Source organism: Pieris napi, chromosome 11 (genome assembly GCF_905475465.1).
Source record: "Pieris napi chromosome 11, ilPieNapi1.2, whole genome shotgun sequence".
NCBI classification, from domain to species: domain Eukaryota; kingdom Metazoa; phylum Arthropoda; class Insecta; order Lepidoptera; family Pieridae; genus Pieris; species Pieris napi.
In genome coordinates, this window is record NC_062244.1 from 3,567,841 (window position 1) to 3,587,687 (window position 19,847).

Genomic DNA, 19,847 nt, shown 5'->3' on the forward strand with positions numbered 1-19,847 from the left:
AGTGAGTTACAGAATCGCAAGGCTAATATGAGAGTCTTAGGCTGAATGCCCTATACTACACGGCTCACATACTCGTATATTCAATAGCTAATTGAGACTAAACTAATTACGCATGCATCGTTTTGTGCACAAAGCTACATTTTCCATAGATCATTAGTAGTAGTAGAAAGCTGTTGATTCCGTAGGATCGCCCTATGAAACAAACGAAAACATTTTAATTAATTAATTTAAATTAATAATAAAATAATCGATCGACCGACTTCAAACTATGATTTGCTAATAGAATAAAAATACTATTTTGTATCTTTTTATTATATTAAATAGACTTTTGTCATAAAGCAACATAAAACCAGTCAAATAAACTAACAATTTATTTCTGTATAGAATAAGACAGCTTCTGTATTATGGCCTTAGTTGTTAACCACGGAGAGGTCCTGGGTTCGATTCTTGGCAATCAATTGTTTAGGCCTGAAAGCTGCATTTAAAGAATAGACAAAGAAAGAGCTCGGCCCTGCTGTGGGACACTTTAAAGCCATACTCTTCAGAAGAGATTACTCTATGATTTTTTTTTATTTTCAGATGCATGTGGCTTACGCCCTCGTCAGATTAAAGGATGTTCCAAAGAAGAAGTTAATTCAAGACGAGGCAGCTAAAATGGGGTTTAAGGGTCGTAAAGGCAAATCTTATTTGTACCGTGGACACGAATGGATGCCCATAGAAGAAGCAGATTATGACAATTACATTGATAATATGGATCATTCTGATGAGGACTATTGATTGAAGTTATTATTATTTTTGAAGCTATACATAATACCCATTACAGTTCATTACCAATGAACAGCTTGCTAGTTAGTGGACTGTGGAAAGTGTGTTTAAAATTTATATGTATTTAATGTCAAGAGTATCTGAACAGTATATGTAATGTATGTATAAGCAAGCTGCACTAGATGACTAAATATATGAGAGGGTGAGACGTAAGAACCTAACAACCCTACGGATCCCTAAGCCCTACAGACGTACCCTAACACATAAATAGTGAATATATAAATATATAAATAAGTACGGGATGTCTGCACCAAGAGACCTAAGGTAACAGACGGAGCCCTACGGGTAGGATCAAAGGTTCGAGGTGGTGGGATTATCTCAAAGCTACCGGGCAGGCTCACCACGATAATTAAGGGCTTGAAGTAGTCTTCGCCACTTTGAGAGGAAGCGAGAAATGAACAAGACAGAGCAATATTCAAATCTGATTTATTGTTATAAAACAATATCTTAAATACTAATTACACCTATTCACACATACATGGTATTTTTCTAGTGAGCTATTGGTGTATCGCGCAACCTCAGCTATTAAAATATGGAACACATATGAACCGTGTCAACAGCTGATTAAAATATAATTAAAATTGCTATTCAGCTGCTAATATTTAGCACACACCGGATCCATGTCAGTAGTTCGTTTATGTTCAAATGATGAAATCTGAACACATAGGAACTTCCGTCACTTCGCTAACTCAGCATCAACTAAAACTGTTGCCTCCGATCTCGACTACTTCTCGCCGGCAGGCTTTCAATTAACACATTTTCTTCTCCAAAAACTTGCATATGTATACGTCAATACGGTGACTATTCTAGACAGCTCGAACTCATCGACAATGTAGCTTACCTGGTGCTTCCATTTCACTCCTTTAGAAATAAACACTAAAAGAAATAAAGGTCTGAACGCACGACATTGACAACCAATATATAATATGTCTATCCTTTTTCATTACTGATATTATTTATTTATTTATGCTTTATTACTTTACAAACATACACATAACAGAAATACAAAAAAAACATGTTACAAAAGTTATAAGGCAACGGGCGGTTGTAATTTTTTAAAATCTAAAACTCGACAGTTTATTGATTTGATTAAGTTAGAAAACTTTACGTATTTTAATTTGAGGGGAGAGTTCGCCGTATCGACGCGATGAACATTAAATGTTTGACAGTTTCGTAACTGTTCGTAACCCATGATCATTTTGTATTGGAATGTTTCTAATGTTAATAAAAGTTATTCTGACAATTACAACAAATAAAAAACCATAAAAATCGGTCCAGCCGTTCTCGAGTGATAAGTGATTGAAAAAACCCGACTTTGTTTTAAATATATTAAGATTATTATGTATAGCTTAGGTTAAGTGGTAAATGTAATTGAATGAATAGAAATTGATTATATTAAATTTCAATCTATGTTAATAAATGAATGAGCGTGCGCAGCCATGAGAGGCCGTTAGTATTAAATATATATGTCGCAGCCAACTAGCTTAATAAGCCGTTCAATTAACAGGCTAGCCCCTTAACTGAACAGCGCCGTTTAATTAGCGGCCTGAAAGATTTTCAGCCATTTGCACAAACAGCTAGGCAAGTGACATGGATCAATGATGTTTTATTCTTTGCCTAGTCTGTTAATTTAGTTTCAATTTCTGCCATTCACAAACTCGAAACGGAACTCTTCAAACTGTCAATATGCCGTCGGCATACCACAACTTTGATGGTGTTTTCCAAATTTTGTTGGTTTTCAAAGTTTCCAAAACAACAAAAACAATGGAAAGAGTGTAGTGACAATAATAATGTGAATTTTGCTGTGACTTCTTTATTTTTCTTTAGATCTTTTTTATTTTTGCCACATAGTCACGATATAGTATCGTACGAATGGCCTACGTATTAGGCAGTCAGTTTATTAAATGTTGTTACTCACGGCTGCATACCTTTCAGGCCACTAGTTAAACGGCGCTGTTTAGTTAAAACGCTAGGCTGTTAATTGAACGGCTTATTAAGCTAAAACAAGCATCTAGTTTCATAAGCTGTCAAAGTTGTAGAAACATTTCATAAAACCGTGTTCGTTGGCATGGTTATCATTTTTTATATGGAAATAGCATTATTACTATGGTGACGTTGATATTAAACTTTTAACTTTAATCTATGTTTTATAAAGTCCTCTTCGACTAAAGGAAAACCACGAAAATTATGATAAAACCAACAGTTTTCCTTGCTTATTTAAGTAATTAGTTCAAACAGGTGCCCATTAACTGTGTAAATATTTGAGGCTATTGTTCAAGTGCTCCGGGGCACATTTACAGATATATATTATTCATGTACTTTTATTAAGGAGATTTGTTGGCTAAGGCGCTTGAGCCCTGAGGTCGAGCGTTCAAATCCCGGCTGCACCAATTGATTTATAGTTTTTTTAATTATACATTTTTGACATACGGGACGGGCATAAAGGCTCTGATTTTTCTTTTATACCAGTGTTTGCCAACCTTTTTCACCCTGCCAAAACCTTACTAACATTTTTAAGCCCCCCTGTATAACATGGATAATTTTTAATATTAAAGAATTGTTCTCTTAAGAAACTTTAATGATTGTTTTTAGAAGCTTGTTAACAAAACACATTAAATGAAGTTTGAAAACATAATGAAAAACCGAAATTCAAATTCCAAATACATAATTTTAATAAAGATTTATCTGTATTAATTTATTATTTTAATTAAACGAAACATTGCGCTTTATGCTTGTTGCACATAGATTTTATATTAGGTTCAAATTTGGTTAGCATGGTTACACCGCATTGCATTTATACACTGTGCTAAATATAATAACTTCGAAACTGCCCTGCGATTCTGTAACTCACTTTTTGAACTCACACAGTGGTTTTCGCATCGCCGGTCGCTCTCAAATCAGCCGTGAATTTTATGATTTGGCATTCTAATAAACAATAAACTACAAGCTCCCACCTTTTCAGAATGCCAAATCATAAAATGACTGCTTCACGGCTGATTTGAGAGAGACCGCCGATGCGAAAACCGCTGTGTGAGTTCGAAAAGTGAGTTACAGAATCGCAGGGCTGTTCGTTCCGTTCGATTGTGATTGGCCATCAGCATCTCTAGTTCATGAAGATTTTGGTGGTTATAGCTATTTTATAAGACTAAGAGGTTCGGAGAAAATGTCGCGAGCAGATGCACGGTTCACAAAATACATTATATTTTGACTTTTATATTATTTAATGGCTGAATTATTTATAGCGGTTTTTATTGAAATACGCGTTGTCATCATAAAACGCCGGACAACTGTTGGCGTAATAAATTGTATAGCTTTTTTTGTCCTCCTGTATTTTGAAAGTATTACGCTTGTCGACTAAATGACAACTTCAAACATACTCCTTAAAATATAAAGTACCTACTAGCTGATCCGGCAAACGTCGTTTTGCCATGTTTATCATTTCTAATAAAACAATAGGGGTTGATTGTATTTTTTAATGCTGTATCATGCTGTAGGGGTGATGAAAAATAGATGTTGTCCGATTCTCAGACATACCCAATAAGCACACAAAATTTCATGAGAATCGGTCGAGCCGTTTCGGAGGAGTATGGCAACGAAAACTGTGACACGAGAATTTTATATATTAGACGTAGTTATAATACTACGAAGTAGTTATATTCATCAGACTTTTAATTATTCACAGCATAGATGCCAAACAATAATTATTATATAAAAACTAACAATACTAACATATTTTATTTAAAAAAAAAAACGTTAACTTCGTCGACGAATATCTTACGATTAATTATGAAAAATTTACCCAGTTTTCATCAGTTTATTTGACAAGCATTTGCTCTGTAAATACCCATAGATATCTAGAACACAGTGGATCAATCGGCAATGATGCTGCCGAAAAGCTTGCAAGGAGAGGTTCCGGAAGAGTGCGAGCTGGATTCGCCAGTGATCCACAGAAGCGCGGACTGCAGACAGCTGAAAACAGAAGTAAACCCGAGAGTGACAAAGCCTTTCTAAGCCTCAATAGAATTAATCTCAAATTAATGATAGGGACTATTACGGGCTACTGAATAAACCAATCCGATATGTATTATTTGATGTAACCAAGTTTTTACACGATTTATATTAGCTTCACCTGTATGTATGTATGTATGTAACCGACTCCTTTGGACTCGATTTCTACCCACATTTAACGGACAGATTTAATTTTTGCGCACCTGTCAAAGATCGATGACAATGCAATAATCCGAAAAAAAATTAAAAAAACTTAACTAAAAAATAAAAAAATAATAATAGTTTAAAAAAACTAAAAAACACGCTTTTAAAGCACATCGCTCGATAGACGAAAAATATGGCACGGAGCGCCCCACGCTTTTTCACAATAATACCAGTATTTTTTGTTCATTACCATTTTCAGCCTAAATTAGGAATTATTTTTCACTTTTTAGTTTGATGTGCTTTAAAAGCGTGTATTTTAGTTTTTTTTAACTATTATTTATTTATTCATCTAACAATACTAACAAAAACACGTGTCTAGAGTTTAATGCCACAAATAAAACTTCTAGATTTCCATGGACATAATATATAGACGAAATAAATAATACACGATTTCCATAGCCATTAAGCATTCTTAAAATGGGGTCATTCGACATTTTACTATCCAGACTCTTTTAATGTTTAGGAAGCGGCTCTTGTAAAGACCAAGTTAGACGGTACACGCGTAAACCCGTCCGTTCAACGAATAAATTATATAATTTATGGCATATTTTTTTGTAATGGCAACCTCAGACGGCTAGTACTATAGTTTTTCGATTTTAAACTTCGAACGCTGGTTTCGACTTTTAAATTTCCAACTAATATAGAAAAAGGTTTTTTGAATTTCGAACTACTACCTATGTAGAACAAGGTTTTTTGAATTTCGAACTACATACTAACAATATATTAAAAGACTTTTTGAATTTCGAACTTAACTTGTTAATTGTCTACATAATTATTAATTACGTTTTAAGGTTTTGTCATTATAATTAGTACTGTTAGTCCAGGTCTTAAAGTTTTATACCAAAAATCTCTACTACATCTTTCCTTTTATTATTTTAGATATATAAAAACTACAAGTTAGACATATCATACATAAATATACCTAAATGCATATTAAGAACCTGTAGTAGCGCCCACGGCTTTAAAGTTCGTAAGTTTCTTTCCTTTTAGAAACATTTCTATAGGTAATTAGTGATCATTTGTACACACGAGAAATACATCTTCATTTGGCACCATTCACGGGACGTTTCAATTTTTTCACAAACTTTACGATTCACCAAACTCGCGAAACAATGGCCGATTGCCCTGAAATTAACGCTTTAAAAGCAATTCGTCCATAATTGTTTCAATAACTTAAGATACTTTGTTTCTGAAAATATTGTTCACACACATATATATATATTTATAAATATAATCGAAATAGAAACTTAAACAGGAAAATTCAGAATAAATAATATTCTTTTTAGGTTGAAACGGTTACTTTTATTAAAAATAAAGAATAAAATTATGTAGATGTTTTTTTTTATGTAATAGGAGGCAAACGGGCAGGATGATCTGATGTTAAGTGATACAACCACCCACGCTCGCAAGTGCGTTGCCAGCCTTTTAAGAATTGGCACGCTCTTTTCTTGAAGGACCTTAAGTCGAATTGGTTCGGAAATACTTCAGTGGGCACCTGGTTCCAGATAGTGGTGGCGACAAAAACTGCCTTAGAAAACGCTCAGTTGTGGAACGACGGACGTCGAGGTGATACGGATGGGATTTTATGCATGTGTCTTTACTTAGACATTACGATTGGAACATTACGATCTAGGCTAACTTGAGACTAATAAGTAATTTAAGTCTAACCTAATTTTTTACATAAGATATGTTTAATTTAAACATCCTTCGCCAAAGTAATGTTTTAATATATTGATAAATATTCACCCTAATTACCCAAATAGGTATATACAAAAACATGTTTTATATACCGATTTAGTATCATATATTAATTAGTAATTTACTAATAAGGATATTTAACATAAGAAAGTGTCCAATCCCAATCTCCCATCCTTTAGGGAGGAATTAGAGGTCTGGAGGACTCGGGGCAACAAAAGAGGGGCCAAATTATTTTCCAAATAAAATGAAAAAATAATTCATTCGAGTTATTCAATTTATTTATTGTTAAACCAAGATTATTTTAGTATTTATCGAACATATAAAACTACTAGTCTACTAGTCTAACTCAGTTATCACTCTCGGAATTTAAAACACTTTTTTTTCCAAAGTCTATTGTGCGGGCCTGGTTTGACACACGAGACTCGGAAGTCAAAGTACTATTAAGCGTCGACTGACTCTTTACCCAACCCAAAGAATCAGAGTCTAAACATCTCATATAAGTCATACGTATGTAGTTCTAAGTCTCGACTCAGAATCTTACTCTAAGACTTAGGTAAAGAAGGTTTAAACAATTAATTTATTGTATTTTTCCTCTCAAACATCACACATGTTACACAGAGGACAAATAGGTTATAAAAATATGTTATAGAAAGAATATAAAATAAATCAGTGGCGCTACAACCTCTTTAGGTCTTGGCCTCAGAATTCTGAATCTGTTTCATGATCATTTTTAAACTAAATAGGCAAGTAGTCAGCCTCCAGTGCCTGACACACGCCGTCGACTTTTTGGGTCTAAGTCATGTCGGCTTCCTCACGATGTTTTCCTTCACCGTTCGAGCAAATGTTAAATTCGCACATAGAAAGAAAGTCCATTGGTGCACAGCCGGGGATCGAACCTACGACCTCAGGTATGAGAGTCACATGCTGAAGCCTAAGCCAACACTGCTCAATAGAAAGGATATATATGTGTGAAAATGACATGAGAATGAAAGGCGCAGTGCTAACCAGATTCAGATCCTCACAATTAAGTTGCCCGCGATATCGCAGGGACGAGGCACACACGAGGGAACTCTTTGTATTGAAGAAGTCAGATGGGTTCACCAAGCATCCATGTATCACCAGTAAATACATTATTAATTAACACAAAGACTCCATGGAGTTGCTGAAATATCCACCGATTATCATCACAGCTTTATTGTAATTTGGTGCAGCGCTGTAGAGAGCCTACCTAGCATCACACCCGTTTCCACATTAATAAGAAACGCATTACCAACTGATTGGATGTAACAAAGAGTCGATAATTATCATTTTAGTTCGGGTTTCGGAATCATCCATCTTGGCGTGGGATGACGTGCGTGAATGATTTACGATTGGAACATGTCGTTTGACCTCCACCTAACATTATGAATGAACTACATTCATTAGCTAACTGTTAAGCTAGGTTTTACAGTCAAGATTTTATATCAAAGCTCTTATGAATGACACCTATGTATTTAGGGCGTGCGACTCTCATCCCTGAGGTCGTATGTTCGATCGCCGGCTGTGCACCAATGGGCTTGTTTTCTATGTGCGCATTTAACTTTCGCTCGAATGGTGAAGGAAAATGGAGGTACACCATCTTGACTTAGACCCAAAAACTCGACATGTGTCAGGCACAGGTGGCTGATCACCTACTTGCCTTTTAGATTGACTAATGAGCATGAAACAGAATTCTGAGGCCAAGACCTAACAGGTTGTAACGGCACTGATTTATTTTATATTCTTTCTATAACATATTTTCATAAGTATCTGATTGTCCTCTTTGTAAGAAATCTGAGACCCAGACTTAAATACAAATAGTAATAAAACATAATCCAAAACTAAACTCCGGTTGCATCCGTTTCATTAATAATTTTTTTTTCACAAGTAGGTGATCACTGATCAGCCTTCTGTCTGACACACATCGTTTTATGCCGCTACTCGCTAGTACGGAAAAGGAAAGTATACCTAATGGGGTTCGGCTAAAACCTACGACCTCATGGATGAGAGTCGCATGAAAGCTAGGCCACCACCGTTTACCTATTTATCGGAGTGAAAGCTCTGACTGCTAGAAAGGACTTAAGAGATACCATGCGCGTCAATAATAATTGCCAGATATCCAAACATAACCATCTATGAAAGTTTCGTGAAGAATACGTAACGATAGTTGAGATTTATGGACAACTCGAACATTGCATAATGTATAAAAATTCTGTACGAACAACTCCCGCTTCAGTATATATTTTGCTAACCGTGCATAACTCTTCCATACCCAATCTATTACTAGCACATTAACTAATCGATTTAACGGATCGAGCTAACGGTACTCGTCTGTGGATACAAATACAATACAGAATGTTTTGTCTTTGATTAAATACTGCGAAATTTGTGATCTCGAAACATATATGCACAAACATACGGAATATGATAAACGCCAAACTTTCTTCAATTTTGTTAGTTGTAGAGACTTTTGGGTGTGGGATTCAAGTAGACAGGCGCTAAGTAAAGATTTAAGTTGGCGTCTGGTGGATGGGACCGGGGACCTAAGAGCTGGTGCTTTCCTAGCTGAACGTAGTATCGCAATACAGCGAGGAATTATGTAATAGAGACGTGTGTCTCACACGGGCAGGAGGCTCATATGATGTTAAGCGATATCATGGACACTCACATTGTCTTGCAAGTGCGTTGCCGGCCTGTAAAAAAATTCGTACGCTCTTTTCTTAAAGGGCCCTAAGTCGAATGTGGGCAGTTGGTTCGTCGTTCGTCATGGACGTTGTGGTTTATGACATTTTCCTTTGAATAATTGTAATGTAAAGGGAGGGCAAAACTTGCTGAGTTTCTTTCCCGTTCTTCTCAGAACAAGGCCTCCTGGTAGTTTTGCGAACGGATGGCGTAGTCCTGCTCTTTCGTGAATTTTGTAAACGTTGTTGACATTCATAAGCATGCTCTAAGAAGCATCTAAATTGAATAAACGTATTTTGATTTTGATTTTTTGGTTCCAAATAGTGCTGGTGCGCGGCAAAAACTGCATTAACTAAAGCTCAGTTGTGTAACAGACACGAATAAACACTGTCACAGGGTCCGAACATTTTTATTTTTTTTGTTTTAATTTAATATGTTTTCACTAGTTTATACTAAAAATATTGTAAATATACTCTATATGTGTGAGTTATTAAATAAACGAACTCTAAGTCAAGGACTACTTTACGTACACGCACACATACAGAGGCTTTAAATATCTTTGTTAAATATTAAATAAAAGGATAATTATCACAATATATTCATGATTAAGTTTGACATGCCGTTATTTTTAATTATTAAGAGATGAAATTATAGATAGTACTTTATTAATCATAATATCTAACGCGATGAAATGATAACAAAAAATGTTAACGTCCCTATCACACTGTTTGCCTAATGAAAAACTATTAACATGAAAAACGGGGTGCAGAAACTGATCTTTATCAAGTTCTACAGTTTACTCATCTACAGTTGTTAAAAAGTTTTACTAATTACTGGGTCTCACTAACTTGACAAGTTGAAATTACGAATGACTCACTAATTAAAATGTAATATAACCTAAGCTGGTTTTAGGCCATGGGGATAAAGTGCTCAGGCGCTAATTAACATTTAAGTTGGCGTCTGGTAGATGGTATCCGTACATTGTGAAAGTAGCAGTTACAAGCACGGACAGTGACGGCACGTGGGATATCTTACAGAGAAGAATCACATGCATATGCGAGGCCGTCATGCACCATAAAGAAGAGGCAGAGAGGGCCAGGAAGGTCAATCCCGCAGCCAATCCGCGTCGCCGTCGGAGACCACAGCGTCACCGTTCCATCGTGCAGTGCGTTGTGTAATCCTGGGCACTCAAAGTGGGGGAACAGCTCATGCGTCTAAAAGAAGGGATGCTGACACACCCTTTATCACACCCGATCGTCACCAGCTCTATAAATCAGGGTGAATTTTCCGATGTGAGTGTGGCCCTTGCTGTGCCATGGCTCATTCCACATCATGGCCGCATAGGGCCGTAATTTCAATGGCAGATCGCGTGGTGGGTTGCGGACAAGGCTTCGCTATTACCGTGTCCTGCATCGGGCGATCCATTGGCACCAGGGGGTTTTAGTGGGTATACTGGTAGATGGTATCCCAGAGCTGGTGCTTTCCTCGCTCAACGAATAAGTATAGCAATACAGTAAGGAAATGCTGCCTCAAAGGTAGATTGACACAGGAACCTATAATATAAATGTAATTAATTAGCACTTATACATTTTATATAGAGATTAAAATATGTAAGCAAAATGCATTTTAATAAATAGAACACTAAAATTGTCGGAATCGTTGAAACGTTCTTAGTTGATAAATTATACGATAAACGATCAACTTCCGTATTTAGAAATGTGTAAAGATAAGAATGTTTGGTTTATATTTCTTTATAACACATTTAAATAATCTATGTCACATTGAAATATGGTTTAATTAATCAAATTGTCGTCTAAATCTTACATTACAACGAAAATGTAACACTCGACAACTACAGAACATCAAAATTACAAAATTACAACGAAAATGTAACACCTGACAACTACAGAACATCAAAATTACAACGAAAAGGTAACACCAGACATTCAGACAACTACAGAACATCAAAATTACAAAATTACAACGAAAACTTAACACCCGACAACTACATAACATCAAAATTACAACGAAAATGTAACACCCGACAACTACTAACATCAAAATAACAAAAATATAACGAATCAATAAAAATTCTATACACTACAAGCACACGTGAAAAAAACCTGTCACCACACAACCTGTTAGTCACAATTGTCGCGTTAAAAACGACTCAGAGTAATTCATTAGCAGTTATACAAGCGATTATCATAAAACTCTAGTATAGGATACTTAGAGGCCCGAAATAAATATGCCATGTGGGAATTTAGTATCGAAACTTGTGGGACCCCGCTGCGAGAAAAGGGGCCGCGTTGCGTGGCGCTATGTTTTTTATTTGACGGCATAAACAAATCGATGTAAACGCAAAGTTTTTAATGTATAGACACTTTATTTATGTACGCTCGGACTTCATGCTTCTAAAGTTTTGACAGGTTATTTGCTAAGGAAACATCTCAGATAAGCCCTTACAGCCTTGCGATTCTGTAACTCACTTTTCGAACTCTCACAGCGGTTTTCTCAGCGGCGGTCGCGATAAACAATAAACTACAACCTCCCTCCTTTTCAGAATGCCAAATCGTAAAATGACTGCTTCACGACTGACTAGAGCGTGACCGCCGCTGTGAAAACCGCTGTGTGAGTTCGAAAAGTGAGTTACAGAATCGCAAGGCAGTTCTGGCGACGTGGAAGCGTGAAAGAAGTTGGTATCCGTCATTTGGATTGGCTAGCTCGAAGACCTAACCTCAATCCAATTGAGCATGTCTGGGATATTATAAAGAGACGAGTATCAGTGCAAACTGCTCCACGAAACATTAGGGAGCTAAAAAGAGACATTGCAGTTGTCTGGATGGACTTAAAACGTTATTAAAAACATCGTGAAAAGCTTACCCAGAAGGATTTAAGCTGTAACTTTGCCAAGAGGCTTTTGTTTCGACATTTCGTCATAATCGTAGAATACTGACGGATCTGACAAATAGTAATACAGGGCAGCCACTTCAAAATGATATATCATGTTAGGTTTTTTGTCATAACTTCTTCATTATGAAAATTGGCATACAAGCAAACAAAGGGTTTATTTTGAAACAAAATAAAATAATAACATTAAATTACACAGTTTTCTAGAAAAATCACATGCTTCTATGAGCGTCAAATCCGTCTCTTTACCGACTGATTAATTCGAAATTTAAAACACATGGATTTTTTTTAATGTAGCCGTAATATTTAGTCAATGTAGTACCTACCCAAATATGATAAAAAGTGGATTTTGGATTTTTTTCAAATCCGACATTGTTACGACCAGGGTGTAGGTAATTTTAACTTAAAAATGACTTGCCTTTATTGCCAACCACTTCTTATTGTTTGTGTGCACTGGTTTTAAAGAATTCAAGAAAAATTTATAAAAAAAAGCCAGAATTCACTTCACGTGTCTTAATTTACACGATTGTAATTATACAGACTGATATTAGGACGTAAATTTCCTTGTCAACCCGTTTTTTGCAAGAGTTTGTTTAAATATAGAACCTTTGTAAAAACCAATTTACTTCAAACAAGTTACAAGGAGCTAAAGTTTTTCACACAAAAAGTTACTTTCAAAAGTGAAGTACTTCATCGAACTTTACTTCCCCCAAAACGTGACAATAGAGTTATATAAATAATTTATATATTTATTTTAAACCGTGGTATTCACGTAATACTTTGAAACAATTGCTGCTATCAAGTACATGCTGGAAAATTGTGGCGCAAAATTTAATTACGAAAATAATATGTTTACTATTTGTGAATTAGACACCGCAACTTACCTGCAAAAAATCTAGATAAATTACTGTAGACTAAAGAGTCTCCTACTTGACTTTTCTACCATACTAATCTTAAAGTTAATGAATTAATATATTCATTAACTTTAAGATTAGATTTTAGTACTTTGTTTTTTAGATTTTAGCAGGGCCAGTTTAAAAAATTAAGTCGACTTTTTCAATCAATAATTTATTTTGAAGCCAAGCAGATTTTTTTAGTATTTAACAAACATTTAAATACATATATCAAATGAAAAGTTGTTTACTAGTGTTAACTAATCGGTATTTAAAACAAGTTTTTTTCAGAAGTCCCTATTGGCCCTGGAGAATTTTAGTTTAGTATTGTATAATTCTAGCGTTATTTCTAATTTTGTATTTTGGTTTGCACTTCTTCTCAGTAGGTTTTGTCCTTTACTACGGCTGCCTGGAAGAAATCGCTTGTTATCTATAAGGCCGCCAGTTGCCTAATAATTTATGTAACCTGTTTTTTATATGTATTCTCATTCAAAAATCCAATTTATACTAAAAATTTCGCTTGATTTCTATTATTAATACTGCTTCACGAGAACTACACATTTATATAAAACATCTATAAAAGACTCGAACATCGAGATCGATTCGTTTTATATATATAAATAGAAGACAGAAAAAAACGTAATCCCGTTCGCAATTTAAACAATAATTAATAACTTTGTAACAAACTTTTTAGTTTTTATTCGTTTTTAATCAACAAAAAGTAGGCCGGTAGAACAGTCGGCGTATTAGACGTAATAAATTTTTTGATCTGTCATCGGGAACTAATTTCGAGGGTTTGTGTTTTTTATACCTTTTGTTGGCTTCGTCTTTATTCGATTTCTATGAAGAGAGTATTAACAAAGTAGCAGGCGGTACACTGCCTACTTGCGACGTTATAAATGCTCATACAATGATTATAAGGCATGCATCCGATTTAGCTTTTTAACCAAGTCAATAGTGGGTGTCCACATATCTATGGAGCTGATACATTGCATGAGCATTGTTTATTACTTAGGCGATCAGCCGATTGTGACCACATCTAGTTAAAGATCTTTTCCGCACGAAATTTTGTGCCGCAAAAAAAAAAGGGTGCGTGTACTTATATACGCGCGTAAGAAGTTATACTTTTTTGGCATTATTAAAAATAGTTTTTGATTGCATGCAAATAATTAATTACAATTAAATAATCAAAGACTGGAAAAGGAGTCATTATAGTCAATAAAGTTCAGTTTAAATTTGAAAAATTCAATAAATAAATATTTATTATTATTCTCTCACATTAAGTGTAACATAAATTCTATTATTATTCGATTGTTGTTTTTAAATTATGTCCAATGCCGTGCAAAATCTTCCGGGCTAAATTTCACTCTCATAAATTTTTCATAAAGCGCCTAAAGAAGTATAACTTCAAAAATCTATTATTGCTGACAATCGAAGTTCGAACGACTTGTAGGATCTTTCTGTCCGGAGAGACCGGAGTTTTGGATGCAGCCTTTTAGAAATTACCCAAGGGTTTTTGACGGACCAGAACAAACTTACTAGTTGTGACGTGGATTGAGCATCACATCTCGTAATTACGGAAGCAGAGGATGCTAATCAGATGTAAAAGAAGGGTTTAACTTGACACGCTTAATCATTATGAACAAGGCATATAAAATACTGACATATTCTATTACATAAAAAAATCTGTGTAACAACACTGGGTGTAAATAGCCAGGAGGTTCATCTGAAGTGATAGATAGATTTTTCTAATAGATAAGTTTTGCCTGTTCTGCCTAAGACCTGTGTAGTGTGTGTGACCTGTGAACTAAGGTTGACAGTAAGAGTCCTGATATAATTGTACTGACGTTTGTAGATGTCTTAACATATCTTTTTTTTAAACAATATTTTTTTATGTGCCTCCTGCAAACGGCTGATGTTAAGACATTGCCAGAGAGCTCGCAAGTGCGTTACCGGCCTTTTAAGTTTTGGTACGCTCTATTCTTGCAGGATCCTAAGCCGAATTTGTTCGCAAACACATCGGTGGGCAGCTGGTTCTACATAATGTGCGGCAAAAACTGCCTTAAGAAACGCTGAGTTGTGGAACGACGGAATTAAAATTTATGTTTAATTTATTGTCTATGAGAATAGATTAAGTTAATGTTTTAATTGCCTTTATTTGTAGAACTGAAGAAATTATGTACCTATATAAATATTGTTGTTTGTTGTTTAGAAGTTTCCCGTTAATTGCTTTGCAGTTCTGGAATTGGCCTGTAACTATTTGGTGACCTGCTGACTTTTTAATTTTTACCTAAAATTTCCATCAACTTAAAGATCTGTCATTTTTTTTCGATGGCAAGACTCAATTTAATTTGTAAATCGATTCGTAATACGGGCTTCTGCTACCAGCCCACAGATTATATTTAAAGACGATTAAGCCCTAATTTCCCTGTTCACGGGAAAACTATACTAACTAGAGACACGCGGCGCACCCGCCCCACAAATATACAAACCCATAGACAGCGCTTTTTCATTTCCGGTCATAGAGACGTGATCATAGAGTACAGATTGGGCTGAATTTATTGTTAATTTTTGATAATCGCCATAGCATGTCTAATGGCGACTCGTGGCGATTTTTATGGGAATCTGTGTGAGATTTTTATTGTTATTGTTTAATTTGTATATTAATTTATCATTTGAATTTGTTACTAATTAGACATATATCCCTATTTAAAGTTATACATACAGATTCAGGGCGAATATTCTCTATAGTATAAAAATCTATGCACAGAGACTTATAACCTATAACTTGATAGAGTTAATAAATATCCGATTCTTCATCGGAATATCGCGCAGTTTTATGAATTGAATATTTTCAATACAATAAAAAATAATATCAAAAATAAATCTATGCAATCTGTGGCTTTATATGCTCTTCCAAGCAACCCGTACTAACAGCCAAGAGTACATTATGGACATAATAAAACAGTATAAGAGACTTTTAAAGAAAACACTTTTTTACCGGATTGAAGTTATGTATTATTATAAATTTACAATTATTTTACATAATTTTAAATTTAACCGACGTTTCGCGTGCTTTCAGCGTGCGTGGTCACGGTGACTGAAGACAAAAGGTGTTGAATGTCAAAAAGTATCACAGCTGTAGAAAAAGTGGTATAATCTGTTTTTATTTCATCGGAGTTGGTATCGACTAAAAGATGGAGGGTTTTGGCAGAAATGGCTCACGGTGTCCTCTATTTTCACGGATTGTTTTTCTTGTGATTTTAATTTGGATATTATTGGATCCCAAGTCTTTGACAATTTTAGGTCGTTTTCTCTATTGAAATTGAGGTGTTTTTTTATTTCAATGGCTTCGCGTACCAATCTTGGGAAGAACACCTATACAGTACATAACTTCAATCCGGTAAAAAAGTGTTTTCTTTAACTATAAATATTTGTTCAAAAAATGTGTATTTAAAATAAGATCCCGCATCAATAGAGTATTGGGAAATTTATATAAAAAAAACATACAGCCTAAGTAGGCGAACTTATCTACTCATTCCTCACCTGACAGAATAACGCATATAGACACCTCTTTCAAATACCAATATACGTAACATAAAAGCATGAAAATATAACCATGCTTATTTGACTGGTTCTAAATAGTGTAAGCCCTTCACCTAATTAAGTGTAAGTGAAGAATAAGTTACTTTCAGTACCAAAACAAGGGTTTAGTACCCTTCGTACATTGAGTTGTACCGGTTCAATGCATAAAGTTATTGTTAGGTAGTGGAACAAGTTATAGAAAACAGCTTTATTAAGTTTCTAGTTCGGAAATAAGAGCCGCAGAAGTAATTTTTAAATTAAAAATAAATCAGTGTGTCAACCTTTTAGGTCTGGCCTTAAATTTCTGTTTAATGATCATTTCGTTGCTGTAGAATGATAACTTCGTATGTCCAGAGAACCAAACATTACAGGATACGAAAAAAGGTTTCATTTCGTCGATGTTCGTTAAAATATTATTGTGTTTTTGTCCATAGTTTTGGATGGTAAAAAGGACTTATTTATTAATAACATAAATAAGTCCTTACTTCATGATTATACCAGTTAAATGACATAAGAGTCTAACAATAAAAAATAAATGTTTTTTTGACATACTAGGTTATGATTCTACAGTGACGAAATAAATGATCATAAAACAGATACGGAAATTAAAGGCCAGAGCTAAAAAGGTTGTAGCACTGATTTATTTTTAATTTAAAAATGACTTCTGCGGCTCTAATTTACGAACTAGAAAGTTAATAAAGCTTTTTTTGTCGAATCTAATAGGCAAGTAGGTGATCCTGTGGTATTTGGTTCGTTTCTTGTACTTGAAATATTAAAATAGATTCTCAAACAGCTTTTCGTAGTTAAATCGCTATAAACTATCACTTATACCATTCGCAGTCAGTCAGTCGGAGTACAGTTGCGTGAAATTTAAATTTTTGCTATTCATTGCGGCTTTGAGCCGTTTTCCTGACACTCGCGCCTTTCACGTGGGGTCCGGCCCCATAGCACCCATAGGGTGACGTGTACACTCGCGTGAAAAATTCATAATGTTTCCTATTACTTTAATTTTTATGATTAATTATTTACTTTTCATGAGGTAAATTTTATTACATTGTTTCTTAGCCATAGTTCAAAGACTCCGTAGCATAGTAGTTACTGTGTTTAGTTTACGAAACAATAATTTATGCACAGAAAGATTATCATATCAAAGAAGCATACAGAAATATATTTTTATGTCTAAGTTCGACTTGTTGCTAAGACTTTTAACACATTCTTGAGTTACTTCTAAAAGATTTTACTGTACATAACATTTCCATTTCACTTTTCTTCACAACAGTACAGTCTATCGCCTGCAAGCAATGCACATGTCTGACATTCCTAGCGGGTTACAACAAATTGTGTTTGGATCTCAAAACAAATGCAGGAAAAGCCCTCTTTTTCCATTATAATTTGCTGTTTAAGTTTTACAACTTAATGTAGTATAAATTATTGATAGAACACGCCTTTTGTTTATTATTGCCTCTGTTATTGGAAGATTTTTGGCAAAAATAATTACGAAAATATTACCGCTCACAATTTTACCCCATTTTTATTATTTTTTAAACTCAATTAACGAAATAATATGTGTTTCAGTTTCATCTTCGTCGTTCAGGCAGAATACGATATACCACCCGTTATATCATGTCGATTCATACTAAGCGTTTTCAAGGTTTTTTCCGCGCACCACCGTTATATGGACCAGAAGGGTTTCCGAACCAATTCGACTTAGGGTCTTTCAAGAGTGTACCAATTCTGAAAACGTTGACAACGTACTTGCAAGCTTTGTGGCAGTGTGAGTTTCCATGCGACTGTATCACTTAACATTAGGTGGACTGGAGGGTCCCCCCTTTTTAATAGAAAAGACAAATTGTTAATTTACACAGTTTTGAGGTTTTTTTTTATGTAATAGGAGGCAAACGGACAGAAGGCTCACCTGATGTTAAATGATACCGCCGCCCATGAACACACATTGCCAGAAGGCTCGCAAGTGCGTAATCGGCCTTTTAAGACTTGGTATGCTCTTTTCTTTAAGGACCCTAAGTCGAATTGGTTCGGAAATACTTCAGTGGGCAGCTGGTTCCACATAGTGGTGGTACGCGGCAAAAAATGCTTTACTGCCTTTTTTAAGTGAAATTTCTTTAGGCGCATGAGGGTAAAATTTTTACGAATAAAACGCAATAATAATAAGAGTGAGAACGGGCGAACGTAGCATGAAGCAAATAGCAATGGAGCCAGAGTAAGAGAGAGAGCAAGCAAGTAAGAAACAATAACAAAAATCGTGCAAAAGAGCTTCCGAATTTAATAATCACTATCTGATCGCCATGTTCGTGACACAATCGAATGGATACAAAAAGTTTATGTAATAAGCGCATTATATTGCACTTAGCCATAGATTAATCATAGTGGCATCCCTGAAACGAATGCCACGCGCACGTCACGTGACATGCAACTCTCGCGCCCCGTCATAGTTGACATTGCCATAGATTATTGCAAACTTTCTGGCACATATGTGTGTGGTTTTCTGTCCTTGTTTAAGCTGAAACAATTAGTAAATAATAGAATTTGGTTTTAAACCTAGTAATTGTCGGCAACATGTCAGTAATGAAGGGAAAAACAAATACTTTTGTAATGTTAACACGTTCGCTGCGTTACGAGATCTATCAGATCTCTTGCAGGACTTTTGTATTGTGCGTTGAACATAATCGTGTTTTTTCACTCCTTGCGGGAGGGTCTAACTTGTAAAGTTCTTTAAGGATGAACAGGACAAATATACATATTTGCTTCCTACTTAAAGCTGAATTCAAGGACATTAAAAAATAAATTAGAGATGGATTAGGTCCCTAACGCACAGTTTTGTAATTATTTTAATTCCTTGCGTTAGGAGATATGTAGGTACTCGTGAAATCGTACGCCTCGTAGACGCAAGAGATGGAGGATGGGATTTTTAGTGTTGTCCTAGAATCGACATTCGGGAAGTCGCGGGCACGTTTTGGAAATAACACTCGCGTATATACCAGCGTGTTGATTATTTTTGTATGATAA